Source organism: Epinephelus fuscoguttatus, linkage group LG13 (genome assembly GCF_011397635.1).
Source record: "Epinephelus fuscoguttatus linkage group LG13, E.fuscoguttatus.final_Chr_v1".
NCBI classification, from domain to species: domain Eukaryota; kingdom Metazoa; phylum Chordata; class Actinopteri; order Perciformes; family Serranidae; genus Epinephelus; species Epinephelus fuscoguttatus.
In genome coordinates, this window is record NC_064764.1 from 9,170,611 (window position 1) to 9,189,804 (window position 19,194).

Here is a 19,194-nt window from a genome sequence, read left to right on the forward strand (position 1 = left end):
GGGGAGTTGACGTTCATCACTCGAGTGCCGTGGCTTAGCCTAAGAGGCTTGAATAATCAGTATGTTAAGCTGTCAGGGTGTGCGCTCGCACCTACCACGCGCTTACAAACTCCTGGGCGCTTTTTAATCAAGCAAAAACGCTGAGAGGCAGTGGCGAGTGCCAAGAGCCCAGGCTAAGAGATGAGCTTTAGAATATCTGTTACACTTTCTCCTGACATCACCAGACGTGCGTTTCCACAGTAAGCTGCAGACACGTCTGTTTTTTCTTTTCTTTAAGGAGGACACAGAGAATTTTCTCCATACTTTCATCTAATATGAATCATCAGATTCAGTGTAACTGCCTCATAGTACGACGATTCTCTGCACATTCCACAAATAGATTCCACACGCACTGTGAATGGTGGTGTAATCTACATTGTTTTGGTAATATCCAGCCTACTGTGCAATTTACCGTGATGCTGTGACCCAGTGCACTATATGTGAAAGCCTACTGTCAGCAGCAGTTGTCAACATTGCTGAACTGTCACAGAGTCTGATTTTGATTTATGTTCTGTCTTGGCTTGATGAAAACAAACAAAGCCTACAGTGTTTCTCCATTTACAGAACGGAACCTTATTTCACCCAAGACAGTAGATTTTTGCAGATCGTGCTGGTGAAAAGTCTCCCCTAATGGAGCATTCAAAGGCAGTTGTACAGTTTGAGAAAATGACTGTCTTAATCAGAAGCTAGTTTCTAAATGCAGTGCTGTGTTTAAGGTGTGTCTCATCACTTCAATGTGTCTGATGTGCCACATTCTGGTTTGTATGTGTGATGGAAATCAGCTCTCAGAGAAACACTTAATTTGGTGATCCCCTGACTTCTTACGTGACACCACAAGGTTGACACTTTGTTTAAAATTAAATAGTGCACGTATACTTCCAATTCAAAGCCCCCCTTACCACCACCACGACCACACATCTTCCCAATGTCAGATGGGGGGGTTGGCCAACTATTTTTGTACCTTTCCAAAACCAACAGTCATGCCCACGTCCTGCTGTGATTGGTCAGCTGTGTTGCGGTGAGAAAGGAGCCAGGGTCTAAGTTTCTCTCTGTAGCTCTCTGCTTTCAATCTTAACACAACAATTGCTTCACTGTGAATGGCTTTCAGGAGAGACTGTGTGTTATTCCGATACTTAAACAATATCCCGTCTTGCCTCTCTCTATGACGGCTCCTTTTACACTCAGCCTTTCAGTGTGGCCATTCAGAACAACAAAAAACATTTTTGATTTCCCACAAGGCCGGACAGCACATCTTTCAAACTACTTCTGAACAAGTGTTCTGACCCCTTGTCTTGTTACCAACTTTCAAAAAAAAAAAAAAGCCAACCCCCTCCTCTGGACGCACTTACACCAAATCAAGCGTCTTCCCATTCATTTGAATGCAGGTAGTGCATCTGGGCTGCAGACTTGTGGCAAACACAACCCAATGTCCCGCTGTGTTGGTCAATCATGTAACCGGTTAACAGGCCGAAAGACACCCAATACAGGAGAGCACTGACTTCATTTGTATTTGCATACATGTGTGTCTTTTGTGGCAGTGAAGATAATGCACTAATGATAACTCTAGGGGATTCTACAGGTTTAAGATTTAAGCCAACATAAACAAACTTATGTTTGAGGACAACCACTGAGATGGGGAGATTGGCTTTCTGTGGTTGGTCTTCACCCTCCACTCTCCACAGATGGGCCAAATGACACTCCCACACCGTCACACAACCCTGTGGCTAATCGCCGCAATGCCTGATTTGGTGTGAATGCTGCCTAAAAGACAGTTAGATGTAAGGCTACCAGTGTTGGGTAAGGGTTACTAAGTAATCAAAGTACGTTACTTTTTTTTTAAAAAAAAAGTATCTAGTTACTTTACTGCGTTACTTCCTGAGTAAAGTAACTCAATTACTTTAAAAGTATTTCCAACGTTACTCCCTGAGAAAAGTAACTCAAGCACTTTTAAAGTACTTTTGAGTATTCTACATTTCCTATTGGGCAGTGGACCACAGGGTGCTAAACCTACCTTTTTTGTCTCCAAAATTAAAGTTATGGACCACTTGCCCTTCACTGAGATCCAATTCTCCCATCACAGCCGTCACTTTGACCAGTAGAAACACACAACGATCTGCTGCCGTAGACAACTGTATGACAACAACACCCCAGCATTTTAATATTTCCTCTAGGGATGTTACCACACAGAGTAAAAGGGGGAAATGATGGTGTGAAACAGCAGAGGCACTTTGTCAACCTGCTGAGTTAACGTTACTGTCATTAGCATCAAGCTAGCAAACAATGCTACATCCTCACGGTCGGATATAAAGTAATAACATTAACAAATAGCAGCGGGGCTTTTACTCACCACAACTGCAGAGGCTCCCAGCTTCATTTGAAACAAACTACATTATAGACGGTCCGTTATTTATTAATCCCTCTGTGTGTTTATATATTTACTTTTTATCCGCTGCGTTGTCTTTGTAAAACTCAACACTTGTTTCAAATTAAAAGCCCCTTATAACCTCAGCCAGAGAATCCCTCCATTTTCTAAATAGACTTTTATTCTGAAACATTTGTCAGGACTTCCTGTGGAAGATACAGTAGCTTGATAGTTTACTTATGGCGCTTCAAATGTAGCTCCTGCCATCTGCTGACGCTTTTAGGTGACTACAACAACATGTCGGCTGGCACATGAACAGACACACAGTGATTCAAATAATAGTGAAAGTAATAAAAACAGGACAAGAATAACCCGATGACATCACACACGCCGTGAAAGACGACCGGGGATAATTGGTGAGTACCAGCGTGTAGCGTGAACCAGGCATAATGCAAGTCCTGAGTCTGAAATATGTCTGTCAGCGAGTCCTACTCCACCTATTTAGACTCCACCGTAGACAACGGCAGCGTTTCTCCGACCACGTAGTGAGCCACAAGCTCCGTGGCTTCTTTCAGACTGATAGGTTTAATGTTATCTCCATTATTAGAACCAAACGACAGCATTCTAAAAGTAACGGAAGTAACTGATGTCTTGTTTGAAAATGTACTTAAGTATTTGATTACTCAAACAGCAAACTAACGCGTTAGGTTACTCGTTACTGCAAAAAGTAATCAAAGTATTCTAACGCGTTACTTTGTAACGCATTATACCCAACTCTGGCGGCTACATATAGAGGAACCCCACTGTGGGTCAAAATACTCAGTAATTCCTCCAGTCCAGATTATGATAATCACGTCAGAAGAACAATGATAGTTAATGGATAGAAATATGCATGCACAGTATACACCAGCAGACTGTATAAAGAGGTAAAACATGCAGAGGTTTACAGAACAGTCTAGTGAGCTGGTTAGTTTGCCTGCAGGGTGATGTGGACAGATTTGCCAAACACTGAATCTCAGGGATGGGCAGGAGTGGGTGCAAATTCTGGGTGCGCAGGCGGGTGCAGGATTTAAAAAACAGTTCCATGCAGACCTTTAAATAATTAATTACACTACATGTTGGCGACACAACTAAAGCGTGCGCATGATGCTTCTCCATCACAAACTGCATTACACTAAACAGCATCAGCTAGATTCCATGTTGTGTGTGACATGAAAAGGTTTTAAGTTAAAATAAAAGAAAAAAACAGTTTTGGTTGGCCATTAAATTTGAGGACAATATTGAAAAATCAAACTGGCAGTAGAATAATTCATGGCCTGGGTTGAAAATGTAACCCATATCTCCCGAGGTCAAGGCTAATATTCCGTATCTGTTTGAGCACTATCTGAACTCTAGCAGCCTTTTTTTCCCATTGTGCTCATCAGATGTCAAACTATCGTCTGATTCTTGTGACACATCATTTATTTCATCCTTCTCTGGTGAGAAAACTCAATTATTTTCACTTGGTTTACGTGAGCACCGGTTTCAAACAGCATGCTGTTTTCACAGAATTCATGGGAAACTGTAACACCTTTCCTGTTGCTTTAACCAAGAACAAAATACTCTGCACAAAGTCAATTCTCTAATAGGAAAAATAATGTAGGCAGAAACGTGGGCTTGTAGTGCAACATTTGACCTTTGATTTAACTCTACAGTATCATATACCAAAGCACTGTCTCTGTTTGAAAATTGATCCAGTATAAAAATGCTTCAACACGTCAGAATGGATCGCAGCCACAGTCATACATGAGCACATCTGAGCTCTAATCTAATAAAGAAATAACAACACAAGGCTAATTCTGCCACGACACTCCTCCATGGGTATGTGCATAGTTCTTTGATCACTACAGCTCTCTTAACTCCAAGCCAACAATAATATTTTCTCGTCACTTCACCACTTGAGCTGGTTCTCCAAACCCCATGTATTAGCGGGTATAAAAATAGCACTAACACAGGGGGCAGAGGGGCTGCCTATTTATGACCATGCTTCACCACCCAGAGTGATGCTAGGAAAGCAGCAGGGAAGGCTAAAGCCCTGTTCCTGCTCCACCTTTCCCTTCTCAACCCCACAGTCTCTTCCATTTTTCCCTCTCTCAACTCTTCATCCTCTCTGATTGATCTCGCAACCCTTCACCAGCTTAAATTACATCAGCCAGTGGCTTTGCACAGAGACAAAAAGGCCCTCAGGTTTCACAGATCATAATTCTCTCCAATAGCTTCAACTTTTAAAAGGTGCCGTGTTTAATTTCAGCCTCTGGCAATGCCTCAAACCCCCAACCCCTCGCATTCTGTTATGAATTATGACACAGGATAGATTGTTTTTTAAGTTTACAGCCCGGCGCAGTGACAGAAAACTGCTAACCAATCAAGTGAGTGTGAAGCAGGGAGTTGGAGGTATAAAACAGTCAGTGCCCACAGGAGTGCCCAATGGACTGTTTGTATCTCAGTGTCTGATCGCCTGTGTGTTGACCCTGTGTTTGATTTCTGTGCATTACTGTAATGCACATATTCTCTGCTAAAACACACTGCAAGCCTTCAACAGTCATTGAGTGCATTTACATGGTCATGAATAGGCTAACCAGTTTATGATCAGGTTTTTGGAGTATCTCGTTTATGTGTTCTTAATATGTAAACACTAGGGGTGGGGATCACCAGAGACCCCACGATATATTATCATGATACAATAGTATTGCAGTTTTAAATGTGTTGTGGAACACTGAGTATTGCAATAATATATATTGCAATTTATTTCCTTTTCTCCACTGCAAATTATGTCCCCAATGGAAAACTTTGTCAGCATCTGTTCTATCCAGTAAGATTAAGTTTTTAATCTTTTTATCTCACCTCAGTTTTTTTATTGTATCAAACTGTACCTAGTGAACTGAAAAAAAGGATTTCATTATTCTAGTATGGTACCAAAAGATTCATTAATTTACATTTGTAATGTTATTATCTTATATAATTAAAAGTTTGATACTTTGTCTATGTATCGATGCAATATTGCCAAGCAAATATACCATGATGTATTGATTTTTCCCCCCACCCCTTGTAAACACCATATCCTGTTTATGAGAAACCCAAATATGGAGTAAGACCATCGCTTCTTATTTTGAAATTCGAGTGTTTGTTTCAATTAAGTTAATTTTGGAAATGTACTGACCTGTTTGAAAAAATAATTAAAAAATGTACAGTCTATAAGCGATGTAGTTGATGTAGATTGCCTTGTGATTCAGCAGAGGGCGCTGTAAAATTTCACTATCAGTCTGACCTGTTGCATACCCTCTTGACACATCAGTAAACAAAGCTTAAGTAAAGATGATGGATGTATAAAGAGAAGTGGATACAGCGATGGAGGCGAGGCTCCATTCATCCCTATCAGCCCCTACAGGTACACTTTAGACTTACACAATCTGAGCCAGCTACTTGCTGTTTCCTGTGTTTGTTTCCTGTGACTTTCCAATTCTTATCGGATTGAACAGTTACTTGTGAAACAAGTAATTTTTTGCTGGGGCTGTAATGCTCAAAAAATGTATCCATTGATTTACAGACCTCTCTTTTGCCATATAAGTCAATGGGAAAACATTTTGGTCCATAGGGCATCATATGACGATGTAATATCACTGTTTGGCCACTGCTAATATTAGCCTCAAAACCCAGCCCACCCGTTAAGGTTGTTGTTTGCTATGAAAATGCAGGACACTGGCATGCAAAACTGTCCTGAGTGGACAATCACGACGCAAAAGCATCTGAGAAGCACTGTGTGGAAGTATTTTGAGTCCTACACCATAGATGGAAGAGTAACTAACAAAGACAAGGCTGTTTGTGGACTATGTACAAAGCAGCTGTCTTACTCTACGATAACGACAAATCTGTGGACTCATCAGCTAATGTTAGCTTGCCCCCCAAGTGAGGCAGCGCAGGCGTCATAGATGAATGGAGCAAGAGCACTGCGCAACCTCGTCTGACTGCCTACTACTCAGCACAATCAGCTTCAGTAGGCCCCTTGCCAGAAACTCATAAAAATGTTATCACTGCCAGGATAGCAAGACTTCTTTGCAAGGATATGCAGCCCATTGGTATTGTTTCAGGAGAGGGGTTTCAGGATCTAATGATGGAACTTGAGCTATGAATTGTATGTAATTTCAAATTCATTCAATCTTGAAATCTTAATTTTTGGGAAAAGTGACAGCCCTAACCTGGAGTGCTGCGAGAAAAAACAACAACAACAAAAAACCAAGAAACTGTTGCATGCACAACCTTATTGTGATGACAGTACTTGGCACCACCGACTGCCTGCACAGGTGTGGCTTCTGCCAAGTAACAGAAATACAAACAATGGCGGCAATGAAAGTGTCTCACTTCTTCTTCTTTTTTTTAAGATTTTTTTTTGGGCTTTTTGCCTTTAATGGACAGGACAGATTGAAATTGGGTGAGAGAGAGAGAGTGGGGGTTGACATGCAGCAAAGGGTTGCAAGCCGGAGTCGAACCTGCGATCGCTGCAGCGAGGCATCGCCTCTGTACACGGGGCGCCGGCACTATCCACTATGCTACCGACGCCCCAAAAGTGTCTCACTTCTGAAGTGATTAAGAAATGGATTTTGTCTTCCAGTAATAAAAGAGGCCGTGTATTTTCTGCTCCTTTGTCCTGCGTGGTGGCAGTGAAACGCTGGCACTGGTTTAAGTGGAGAACAGAGTTATAACAGCAGCATAGCTCCTCTCAGGAATAACATTAGCTTAGTACATAGTGTGTGTGTGTGTGTGTGTGTGTGTGTGTGTGTGTGTGTGTGTGTGTGTGTGTTTGAGAGAGACGGTGGTCGGAGCAGACAGCTGATGCCGATCAAAGCAGAGAAGAAATAAACAGTTAAGTGGCATAGTGGTAGTAAATGTAAAATGCCTATAAAACGTATTCACCCCCCTTGAATGTTTTCCGCTTTTGTTGCTTTTATACATTAAGTCATGGTCAATATAGTAGTAGCTATAGCTGGAATTTGAAAAAAAAAAAAGCTTCTTTCATGTCAAAGTGAAAACAGATTTTTACAAACTAGCTTTACAATTAATTAAAAAATATATAGTGTAAAATAAGTGTTTGTAAATATTCACCCCCTTTAATATGACTGACTTGATTCAACAGAGGTTCAGCTAGTTGATGCCAGCAGTGTTACAATTAGTGAAATGGACATCGCCTGAGTGCATTTGATGCGTGTCAAGTCATTGTAGTATAAAAACACATGTGTCTGGGAGGTCCAGTCTCTGGTTCATCAGTATTCCTGCTACAATTTCAAGTATAAGTCAGGAGATGGCTACAAAAAGATTTCAACTCACTGGAAATCCCACAGAGTTCAGTTAAATCCATCATTTAGAAATGGCCGTCCTCACAAACTGAGTGACTGGGCAAGAAGAAGACTGGTGAGGGAGGCCACCAAGACACCTGCGACCACTCTGAAGGAGTTGAAAAGCTTCAGTGGCTCAGATGGAAGAGACTGTACATACAACAACTGTTGCCTGAGTTCTTCACCAGTTGAAGCTGTATGGGAGAATGGCAAAGGGAAAGCCACTTTTAAAAAAAGCTCATATGAAATCTTGCCTGGAATTCGCCCAAAGGCATGTGGGAGACTCTGAGGTCAATTGGAAGAAGGTTCTTTGGTCTGATGAGACAAAAGTTGGCCATCAGACTAGACGCTATGTTTGGTGAACACCAAACACTGCACATGACCACAAACACACCATCTCCACCATGAAGCATGGCGGTGGCAGCATCACGTTCTGGGAATGCTTCTCAGCAGTAGGCCCTAGAAGGTTTGTAAAGGTAGAGGGGAACATGAATGCAGAAAAATACTGTCAAATCCTGGAGGATAATCTGACTCAGTCTGCAAGACAACTACAACTTGGGAGAAGATGTATTTTCCAGCAAGACAACGACCACAAGCATACAGCATAAGCTACACAGAAATGGTTCAAAGACAATGAGGTGAATGTTCTGGAGTGACCAAGTCAAAGCCCAGATCTCAATCCAATCAAGAATTTGTGGCTGGACTTGAACAGAGCTATTCACACCCGATCCCTGAGCAACCTGACAGAGCTTGAGCTGTTTTGCAAGAAAGAATGAAGAAAAATTGCAGATGCAGTGTCCAGATGTGTCAGCCTGACTGAGACATATCCACACAGACTCAGTGCCTTGATTGCAGCCAAAGGTGCATCTACTAAATACTGACCTGACAGGGGTGAATATTTATGCAATCATTTACTTTACCTTATATATTTTTGTAAAAATCTGTTTTCACTTTGATATTAAATAGTTTGTTTTTATTGTCAATTTTTGTCAAAAAAGCCAAATTATAGTGACCATGATTTCATGTATAAAAGCAAAAAAGCGTGAAACATCCAAGGGGGGTGAATACTTTTTATCTGCATTGTACAGTGTAGTGTTTGATATTTCCTGTTGCTCTCATCTCCCAGTAATAAGTAACTGTGTTACTAGTATTATTTATGTGTACGGGCAATATGAATAAACCCCATTACTCTGTGCTCGTGTTAATATTATATCCCAAATACAATCATAACCTGGATAAGCCTCATGAAACAGTCATTCATGTCCATGTAAACACACCCATTGACACTAACTAGAGCTTTTCAAAAACAACACACTGTTACAGGTTGAGCTGTGAAGATGGCTATGGGTGTACAGGTCTGTGTCAAATGGCATTCCTTAGCACATTCACTGCCCACCGTGGAGCTACCACCCTCTAGTAATCTTTTCTTTTCTCATCCTAATGAAGATGGAAGGTGTTCACCGAGCAAGAAAAAAAGGAAATGTAAATTAGTGACTTTATCATTCCTGCAATCTTCAAATTCTTTACTGAATCAAAGGGAGCGGAGTTAGATCATAGTGATGGCAGAACAAAACTGGCAGTTTCAACAAGTGCAAGCAGTCAGTGAGAATTATAGTGGTACAGTACCAGCAGTGACATATCTAGTTGTAAATCAGACAAGAAGAACTAAAGTTGATAAACTCTTGTAATGGATCTTTGTTTTCATTGGTGTACCAAGTTGAATTAAGATTAAAATACAAGGTTTAATGCTATACAGCCTGTGCAGTAAGCTGCTGAGCTACTGATGGTGTGATTGTTCAAGTGGGTGGGAGAGGAGACCTTAAACAGCCAGGGTTACATCGAGGTCTTAATCCAGCCATGACCTCAGGTGGTGAACCCTTTTAATTTCAATCCTTTTACCCTAACTTATTAGCCCATATATGCTGCGCTGAACCAGATAATCAGTATAATTAATCAGGTGATCATATTTCACGTCAAAAGAATACGGTACACGGACTGACAAAGTCAGTGGCCCTTGGCGTCAGATATGGACACACCTAGCACAATTTAGCATCTTTATAAGCCACACTGGGCTGTCAGCAAACTCCAATGTAAAACCATCATTATAGTCAAAGCTATTGATCTAATATAAAGAGCGACAAAGTCATCTTACACCTGGCATACACTGTGCAATTTGAAGAAAGGAATGTGGTAACGTCTTTGGTTCTGGCTCTGAAACAGTGGTCCTACGTCGTACAGCGAGAGACGTTCAAGGATGGCCTTATCACAATCTTGCAATCAAAGACAGCCTAGAATGAAATTCTAAGTGTCAGAAATTTGTGATGACCATCTCAATGTGTGACTGCTGTTACAATGTACATCTACAAACCAACCAATAGAAATGCATCATGAAATAACGCACCGGCACTAAACCCAAACAAACAGGCAGACAGCAACTTGCCGTGGAGGCAAAAATTGCTTAAAGAAATGTGTGGGATTCCAGCAAAGAGGGAAACCTTGTGGAGTTGTGGCAGCTGAAGCCTTGCTCATTCACTTTAGCCTGCACTAAACTTATAAGATCTCTAAAATCTCACAGTCTGTAGGAGGCTTAAGGGTGAGAGGAAAGGGAGGTGGACGGGTCCAACAAGCACAGGACTTTGACCCAGGAGACTGGTGTTTGTGTCCAGTGTGAAACTAAAAGTCTATGTTGAGTAATTTTGTCACATCAGTCATTAGTCTTGTGAACGTCCACTATGATTTTTTCCTAACCACAACCAAGTAATTTTGATGCTGGGATTGATGCTTCTGCGTCATATTGACACTGTACTTACAGCATAGGCTCTGGGTCAATGCAGAGCCAATGCCATGCCCTACACCGTAGTCTGATGTACCCCTCCAAAGAAATGCAACTACACGGCGCAGTGACGCGGCCCTCCTATTTTTGTAAGCTGAAACCATTTCCCTCAGTGGAAACAAAGCTTTTATTTATCTTTATTTCACAGATAAGAAACAATAAACTGCGAGAGCAATAAATCCTCAACAAAATAGCATTTTAAGTCTTGTGTATGATTTATCCTGGCTTCGTATGGTTAGAGGAAATCTCCACTAGTTGGTCGACTAATTTATACAATGTAAAATGCCATAGACTGGCGCTAATAACGTTAGCATGATGTATTTGTTTGGAAAACGTTTTTAGTACAAGACAGTTGTTTTGTCAGTGAATGTTGTGAGTTGTAATGGACCCGAATTTTGTAACATTAACTTTGTTAAATGTTGCTGTTGTCCCTGGCTTCATATGAATAAAGGAAGTGCCTGCTAGCCGCTAAGCTAATTCATACACTGCAAAATGCCATAGGCTCTGGCTAATAACATTCACATGTTGCATTTGTGGGGAAAATGTGTCCAGATAAAGAGCTTTGTGTGTGAATCCGGCCAAATATAATGTAGCTGATTTGTGTACTTATGCTTGAAATTGTCACTATTAAGCCATGTTTAATGTGTATTTTGGGTGTGCTTTGAATCAACTAAACCACATATCACTTCACAGAAACCCCACCATCGACTAGTGTTTTGGAGGTGTAACTGCAGAGTGACACAGACACACCAATGCTCTGCCTGAAACCTAACCACTGACCCCCTCTGTGTCAAGTTACAATACAAAGACTGCCCTGGGGTCCTAGTGACACCAGGGGTGGAGATAAAGATAGACTAAATACTGATTGCCTTTGAGAAGTATTGTAAGCCTCAATGTTTTTTCTTTTGATACCACGGAAATGTTTGTCTATAAGTTCTTTAACGTGTCAAGCTATGGGAAGTTAAGTATCTGCTGATATGAAAGCTTTCTTACTAAAGGAACTGAGAAGGGGTAAAAATAAGGATCAAGATAGAAAGCACCCACAGCATCTTTTAGTTATGAGATGTTTTTTGAGAAATTAGTCATAGTACAGTACAGTCTGCCTATGAAATCCACTGAATATGATTAAAATTAAATAAATCTGAAAAATACTCAATAAAAAAGTTCAGTACCTGATGTGAAATAATGATAAATAAAGTCAAATTAAAAGATCTAGAAATAAATATTAATATTTCAGTCTATCGTTTGCAGAAATTGCTGTCTGACTCTCTGGAAAGGCAAACCAAACTGTCAACAACCTTAAAGTAATTAAAAAACCCATAAAAAGTTTACGCAGGTTTTTGTTTTGACTTTTAAATCTAATTTACACATGTTTTAATATTCAAAATAAAAAGCGGATACATTCCTGGATTTTTGTTATTATGCGATATACATCAACCATCAAGATATAACTTGTGCTATAAATGATGTACTATATTTTCTTTGAGCTGTGTTTCTATAAAAAAAATATATATATATATATTTTTTGACTTTGAGTTGTTTAAGATGACACATTTTATTTCACCAAATTTTAATTCATAAATTGCATAAAACTGATTTAGCCCATGAAGATCTTTTTTTCCTATAAAGCAGATGCCAGTGTACAGTCAGTTTTCCATTGTATCATCTCTCAAGTCAGCACCCAACAGACCAAACCCAGTAATTCCTCTGCACCACTTTTGTCTGTGTCCATTTGCCCTCCATCATTCTGTGACAGCGACCAAGACGGCAGTCAGTCAGTGTCAGTGGCCTTTTTCACACTGAGCCAGTCCCTACCCAGGCAACTCCCAGCACACTCTGTGCCCTGAGCCAGGCCAGCGGGAGATCCGGAACGGCTCGAAAGGGCCAAGGCACAAAGGGCCAGCTGCTCGCAGAGCGTTGGCTTTACATAGAAGGAAGCAGGGCTTACTGAATATACTGGATACATGTGATCCATCTTTTTATAGTGTGGTTGTTCCAAATGGAAAATTAGCGGTGGAAACAGGAACACGCTGAAAATGAATTTAAAGGAGGGCATTTATAGAGAATATATACATTCATATATAATTAGTGAGGATTCACTGAATAATTACGAGCAAGTAGCCCATGATCGACCGGTAAGTCGTGTGCCACCCTCACTTTCATCCCTGTCTTTTCTCAACGACATTATTTGAAAAACAAAAGCCTGCCTGCTCACATTTCACATGCTGCCACTTCAACACTTCATTTGTTTGTTTTGCTCAAATCAATTCCCAAACCTTCACAACACCTAGTGCCCCAAACTGACATCTGTGGCATTATGTGATGTGAAAGTGTAAAACTGGTCTGACACGGTGAGCCACACTCATTGTCTGCATCAACTGCATGCAGCTCAACTTAAGCTTAAAGCAGTGGCTTATGAAGGCATGCAAGTGCAAAAGCAAACACATCACTGAGGCTCATAAATATCTCATTCTACAAGGGATTTTATGTATGCATTCTTATGAGAGCTTACACTGAAAGAGTTGACGTGCAGTAAGTGCATTAAATATGGCCGCATAAGAGCTACTGGGTTCATGCGGTGAGAAAAAAAACTGTTATGTTTGCACAGCAAGGCCATTTTATTTTCTTTCATGTTCTTTGGCTCTCTCAGTGACTTTTTTTTTACCAACATTGAAAATCCTTGACAAAACCTGGACATTGTTACTCATGGTGATTTAAAAATCATCAATTTCGGAAGCAGTTTAAGGTTTGTGACCTCAAGTTGTCACAGACCTGAATGATGAAATGTTTTTAGTGTTACTGGGAAAGAGCCTCTCTCAAAAACTATGAAAAAAATTTCCTTTGAGACACTGCGTCATCCATTCATTCATAAAAATAGGCGAGTGCTTGACGTAAGACTATTCTCCTTTATTTGTGTTTTTGTTCAATGAGCAACATAACTAAGCATCCAGCCTGGGCTCTGTTAAGGTTTAAAGGCCTCCTGTCAACATGCTTTTTGTGATGATACATGAAAATGAGTCTGGGTTAATACAAAGGAGGACGAGCAGTTGTGACTTTGCTTCAGCGTTTGGCTCAGAGCCAGCAGAGCATCTGAGGGGTAAGTGCAGACAAACACCTGCATGTTTCTTCAAGAAGTAAAGGCAGCCAATTTACACGTCCTAATAAACTAACAACAGCCCAACACCTGAATGCATGAGTATGTGACTGCTGCCAACAACATCATAAATCTGCTCTTCACTGACATATTTATATTAAGATAAAATAAAGAACACATCATAAATATGCTAAATCAAAGTGACATTCAGAGTTGGATTTTAATCGTTAAGGATTTCCTTTTTTTTTTCCCCCACTCACTTGTTCCACAAAAACTACCACAATAAAAGCCTTTCAGTGAAAGCTGCTCTCCCTCGAGGCAGCCCTGATGGGAAGACCCTCATTCCCAAGATGCTTTGCCACAGATGCTCTTTTTGTGTAAATTAGAAAATGATTATCACAGAGAGAAAGGTCAAACTGTCTGAGAGAGAAGGCCAGCTTCTTTTTAAGTTGAAAGTCACAGGCAAACTTAACAAGATTGCATAACAAAAATACAACAAACATTGGAACTGTAATGATGAATCTATTAGGTGTAGACTATTAAATTAATCTCAGACTAATTTAATTAATAGATTAATTGGTTTAAGTCATTTTTTTTAAAAGATAAAACATGTAATAATTATCTCTTTCTTTGCTCCTCTATGACAATAAACTGACTATCTTTGGGTTGTGGATAAAATAAGACATTTGGGGATGTCATTTTGGGGCTTGCGGAAACACTGATCACCATTTTCTGACTTTTTTTGGACCAAACAGCTAATCAATTAATTTAGGAAATAACTGACAGATTAATTGACAGTGAAAATAATCGCTGTTTGCAGCCCTAATAACACAAATTAAAGTGCCTTAAATAAGGCAGCAGACTCAATGTGTGATTGGATTATACTAACACTGTCTTTTTAAACTGAATTATCTAAAGACTTTAAAAGCAAACATGAACCCTGGTCGCTTTTTAGATAATTGTTGGAAAACAGATGCTATTCACAAATGTAAATAATATGATAAAATAAAATATGATTAAAAACCTCCATCCATCTTTTTTCCTCAGTCGTATTTAAACACCCACCTCCTCACAGAACCCCTCCACAGAAACAAAACACCACACCAGGAGAAGCATTTCCTCAGTTGTTGACATTGTTGTAAGGTCCAATTTTCAGATATGATAGAGTGGCTTTAAAACTCCAGGGCTGGCAGTATTGATGTCTAAAGCACTTTAGCAGTATCTCTGTCTCCCTCACAAATACACACATGCACACACACACACACTCACACTCCACTTCCCCTTCCTGGTAAAGTACAGGATGTGCGGATGGAGAACTAAGCAGTTTTTTTTTGTTTTTTTTTTGTCTCTGCTGTTGCCAGGAATGCTTTATGGGCCATGTTAATATTGGAGTTCTCTCACTGGAAAGATTGCTTGATTCAATCAAGCAAGTCCCTGCCTTGTAAAGTCATTCCACTTTGTGCAATGTCATGCATTGTGGAGCCAGTGGACAGTCCTGTGTTCTGTCCCGGCATTAGGGGAAGTGGCCTAGTGAAAAGCACGTGTGCCTGGCGCGTCAGCACCTATAAATAGCTGTCACCAACTAACATAAACACTTTTGAAAAATCAATTAGAGATGCATTTTCCATAACCAAAACACAGCATGTTGTTCTTGTCAACTTGTGCTCCAGGCAGACTTAAAAATAAAAGACTTTGCCAGTGAATTTGCACACGCTGAGCCGGAGGGTATGAGATTGCAAAAGACATGAGGAGAGAAGATGAAGAGATTGTGGGGTAGAGAGGGAGGAGGACGGGGAGTTGATATCAGAGGGAGAAGAAAAATACAGTGACCTCACTGATATCATCTCCTGTAACTGTGTCACTTTTCTGAGAGGGACAAAAGTGCTGCAGGGAAAACTTGAAATATGCATACAGGAGAGACAGAGAGGCCAGAGAGAACAGAGACAAGTGAGCGTAAAGAAACCAAAAACAAGAGCAGAAGGAGAGGCGGGAAGTACTTTTTAAAGCCTCAGTGCCGGCTGAAACAAGCAGAGTCTTACCTGCTCAGAGGTGTTGGTTGGTGGGACGGAGAAGTGAGGAGAGTCAAAGGGTCCCGGGGTGGTCTGGGTGGTAGGGGGTCTCGGTCCGGCTCGAAGCAGGGCTGGAGGGTGGTCCAGGAGAGGGGAGGAAGGATGGAGTGACAGGGAGCAGGGAGACGGGGAGGCTAAAGGGGGGAGAAGAAACGCTGCTTGCCTCTCCCTCCCTTACTCTCTCTCTCTTTATCTCTTTTCTCCCTCCAACATACACACACACACACGCGCTCGGAGGCAGACACCAAAACCCCGAGTCACTCAGATAATAGGCAGAGAAAGAGTCTTTACATTTACACGCTCTGCCACAGGGGGAGGATGGGGTGAGCTCTCCTCCCACTCTCCTCCAGGCAGCCAATGGGAGGCAGCACAGAGGTGTCCAGGCAGCCAATGAAAGAGGAAGCAGCCGGTGGCTTGCCCCAGCCAATAAGTGCAATAGCTCATATCCAGTTGGAATAATTACAATATGGAAGGAGTCGTGAAAAGCTTCCCTTTTTTGAAGGACAGACCAGGCGTTGCGGTCCAGCCGGTGACTATGATGTAGGGCTGCAACAGACATTAGAGTGATTAGATTCTGGGCCACTTAACCCGGCACAATATCCCTGCATGCTCCTCTGCAGACCTGGCAGAATACCCTGCCGCCACACACAAGAAAAGAAGAAGAAGCGCCAGTCAGCTGGAGTTTGAGAATTACTCATGTACAGTCAAACGAGCCACACATGCACAAAGCCAGGAACACATGATGACACACATGCAGGCATGTGTTCACATTCACAGGCTCTCACACACACACACACACACACACACACACACACACACACACACACACACATAATCAATTGCCTTCTGCCACGTACAGTTCATTTACACTCAGCATTCTCCTACAACACTGAGCAGGGAAGAGGAGCATAGTGTGAAATTTCATCAGGCGTTTTTGCTCGTATGTTCACTAAGGAGCATACTTCACTTCCACAAGTCTTATTTTATTTCCCCCCGCTCAATCGATGGGTCTGGCAAGCACCCAGCTTGATAAATGATCAATGGTGAACTGTCAGGTTGAGGAATGAAAGGCACATCACCATTCCACTCCTCATACTGCACAGGGAAGTAAAGGAAACACCAGTTATACTATTACATCAAGAACAGTGGAAAGAAGCAGTACTTTTCCGTTGTTCTTTTTGTCAGCAAACAGCTCGGCGACTTGCTGAAAGGTAGATTTTGTGAGGGATGGAGGGAATTCTCAGGGGCCGCCAGCTGTGGGGGGATGCAGGCTTTTTATATATTGCTGTGAAACTCTGTTTTTTTTTTTCCTTCATGATGTTCACAAGCTTTAATAATAACTTGGCTTCACTGTGAAAAGAGAGTCCCCAAGGAAAATTATCCATCCATTTCTAAACCGCTCTTTAGGGTGGCGGGGGGGCAAGAGCCTGTCCCAGCATGCTTTGGACAAGAGGCAGGAGTACGCCCTGGCTAACACACACAGACGAACAAAATCACACTCACATTCACGCCTGTGGGTATTTGAGTGTTTTCAATTCACCTAACCTGCATGTGTTTGGGATGTGGGAGGAAACCCAGGCAGACATGAGGCATACATACAAACTAAGGGCAGCAGTCAGACAGTGGGTTTCAAGGAAACACTAAGAGTTAGTAGCAGTGCCATTTCTTCTCTTTCCACTTAAGTTCTCAAGCCAAACTTTACTCTGATGGGCTTGACAATGTCTGTAACCCTTTTCCCATTTTAGATATGGAATGCATGCTATGTCCATATGGAATATCGGTTCATGTATCTGTTAAGTAGATGGATTTTCAGCCACTTTTTGGTTTCCATGACATAATGTTTGTTTGAGCTTTATTCAGACATGATGGGACTGTTACAGAAATAACCACAATGTTAATGTGACCTGGTGCAGAGGAGAGGGAGCAATGGCAGAATGGAACAGTTTAGTCACATGCTGTATGTGAAGCATTTTAGAGATGGCTTTTTGGTAGTTTTTATCATTTCAACAACTTGTATTTGGCTCATTCACAGTGTTTTTATCTGTTTTTTCTTTCTTGATAAAAAATGATAATTAAGTGTAGGGCTGGAACTAATGATAACAGTCATCATCAATTATTATTAATCTGCCAGTTATTATCGTGATTGATTGTTTTTTTTAATAAATGTTGGCACTGTATGTTTCTGCAAACAATGGTTATGTAACATTTGTAGGTTATAATGTGGCGGACATGTTGAAACGTGGTTGACGTGTGGTTATGTTTAAGAAAAATAGCTTGGTTAATTGTGAAGAAAAGATCATGCTTTGGCTTAAAACATCCGCTTTCAGTGGCACAATCACAGCTTGAAATGTTGCTATGTCTCACTAAAAAACAACCGTGTTGTTTTTGTGGTCTCAAACAGTGATGTGCAGCTTGGCAACTGTCTTGCCTCAGTGACACGACATCCACCATCCTTTCCAGCTCCTGATGGCAAAGGTTATGTTTGGCCAACACACACAGTTGGTTGGTTGGTTAGGGAAAAAGGACAGGGTTTGGCTTTACATTAATACAGAAAGTGAACACCCCTCCCCAGGTGAAAGCCGGTGGTTGTTGGTTCCATCCACGACCCCTCCTGCCTACTCTACTGGGACTTTTGCCCACTAATTTATGTGGTGTTCCAGCCGCGTTTCCCCCGATGCCTCCGAGCATCAATACAGAATAACGGCAACCTAATCACATGAAGGACGGCATTTTTTTTGTTGGCGCCGGAAGTTACTGACCAAGCACCAGTATTCATCGACTTCGGAATGGAGGGGTGTGGTTGCATTTACATGTAATCAGAACTATGTCACTTTAAAAATACTGATATGATAGGTGTAAAATGTACAAATGTAGTGTATCTATGGTTTGCAGAAACGTACAATGCCAACATTTTCATCTGGCTACTAGGCTGAAAAAATGACTATCGCAAGCTTAAGGTCACATGAGACGCTGGAACTAGGGACCATTTGGGACAATTAATTGATAATCAACATAGTTGCCAACAATTTGTCTGTTTACCAACTAATCAGTTATCATGTTCAATTAGTCATTTCAGTTCTCGTCAAGTGACAAATTTATTGTAGTACCTTACATAATACAGTGCCTTTAAATAAATCATTTATTATATTAAACTTATTTTTTTAAATTAGATAAGACGTTTCTATTATGCAATAGTTTTCCTCCACAGCTCCATTTGAATAGCCTAAATATTGGACTTAAAAAGATCTTTGTTTTTTCTATAGTCTACACTACACAAACATCTTCAGCTGTTTAAAGAGAAGAAATTAAGAATCTTATGAGCAGATAAAATATCTTATTTCTCCATCGAGGTACAACAGCTGCATGTGTATGGCCAGCAGATTATCCCATTACTCCTCTTTGAATGATCTTTTGCAGAGGCCCTGAAA

The 19,194-nt window shown here is 41.0% G+C and overlaps 1 protein-coding gene across 7 annotated transcripts in view; it reads right to left on the reverse strand.

Moving 5' to 3' along the window:
* pcbp3 (poly(rC) binding protein 3) overlaps positions 1-16,036 on the reverse strand; it is a 92,258-nt gene extending 76,222 nt beyond the window's left edge. For all 7 annotated transcript variants that reach the window (XM_049594222.1, XM_049594221.1, XM_049594219.1 and 4 more), the window contains exon 1: positions 15,737-16,036. The gene's annotated coding sequence lies outside the window, so the exon portion shown is untranslated. The remainder of the gene's footprint in view (positions 1-15,736) is intronic.
* Positions 16,037-19,194: the final 3,158 nt, after the last annotated feature.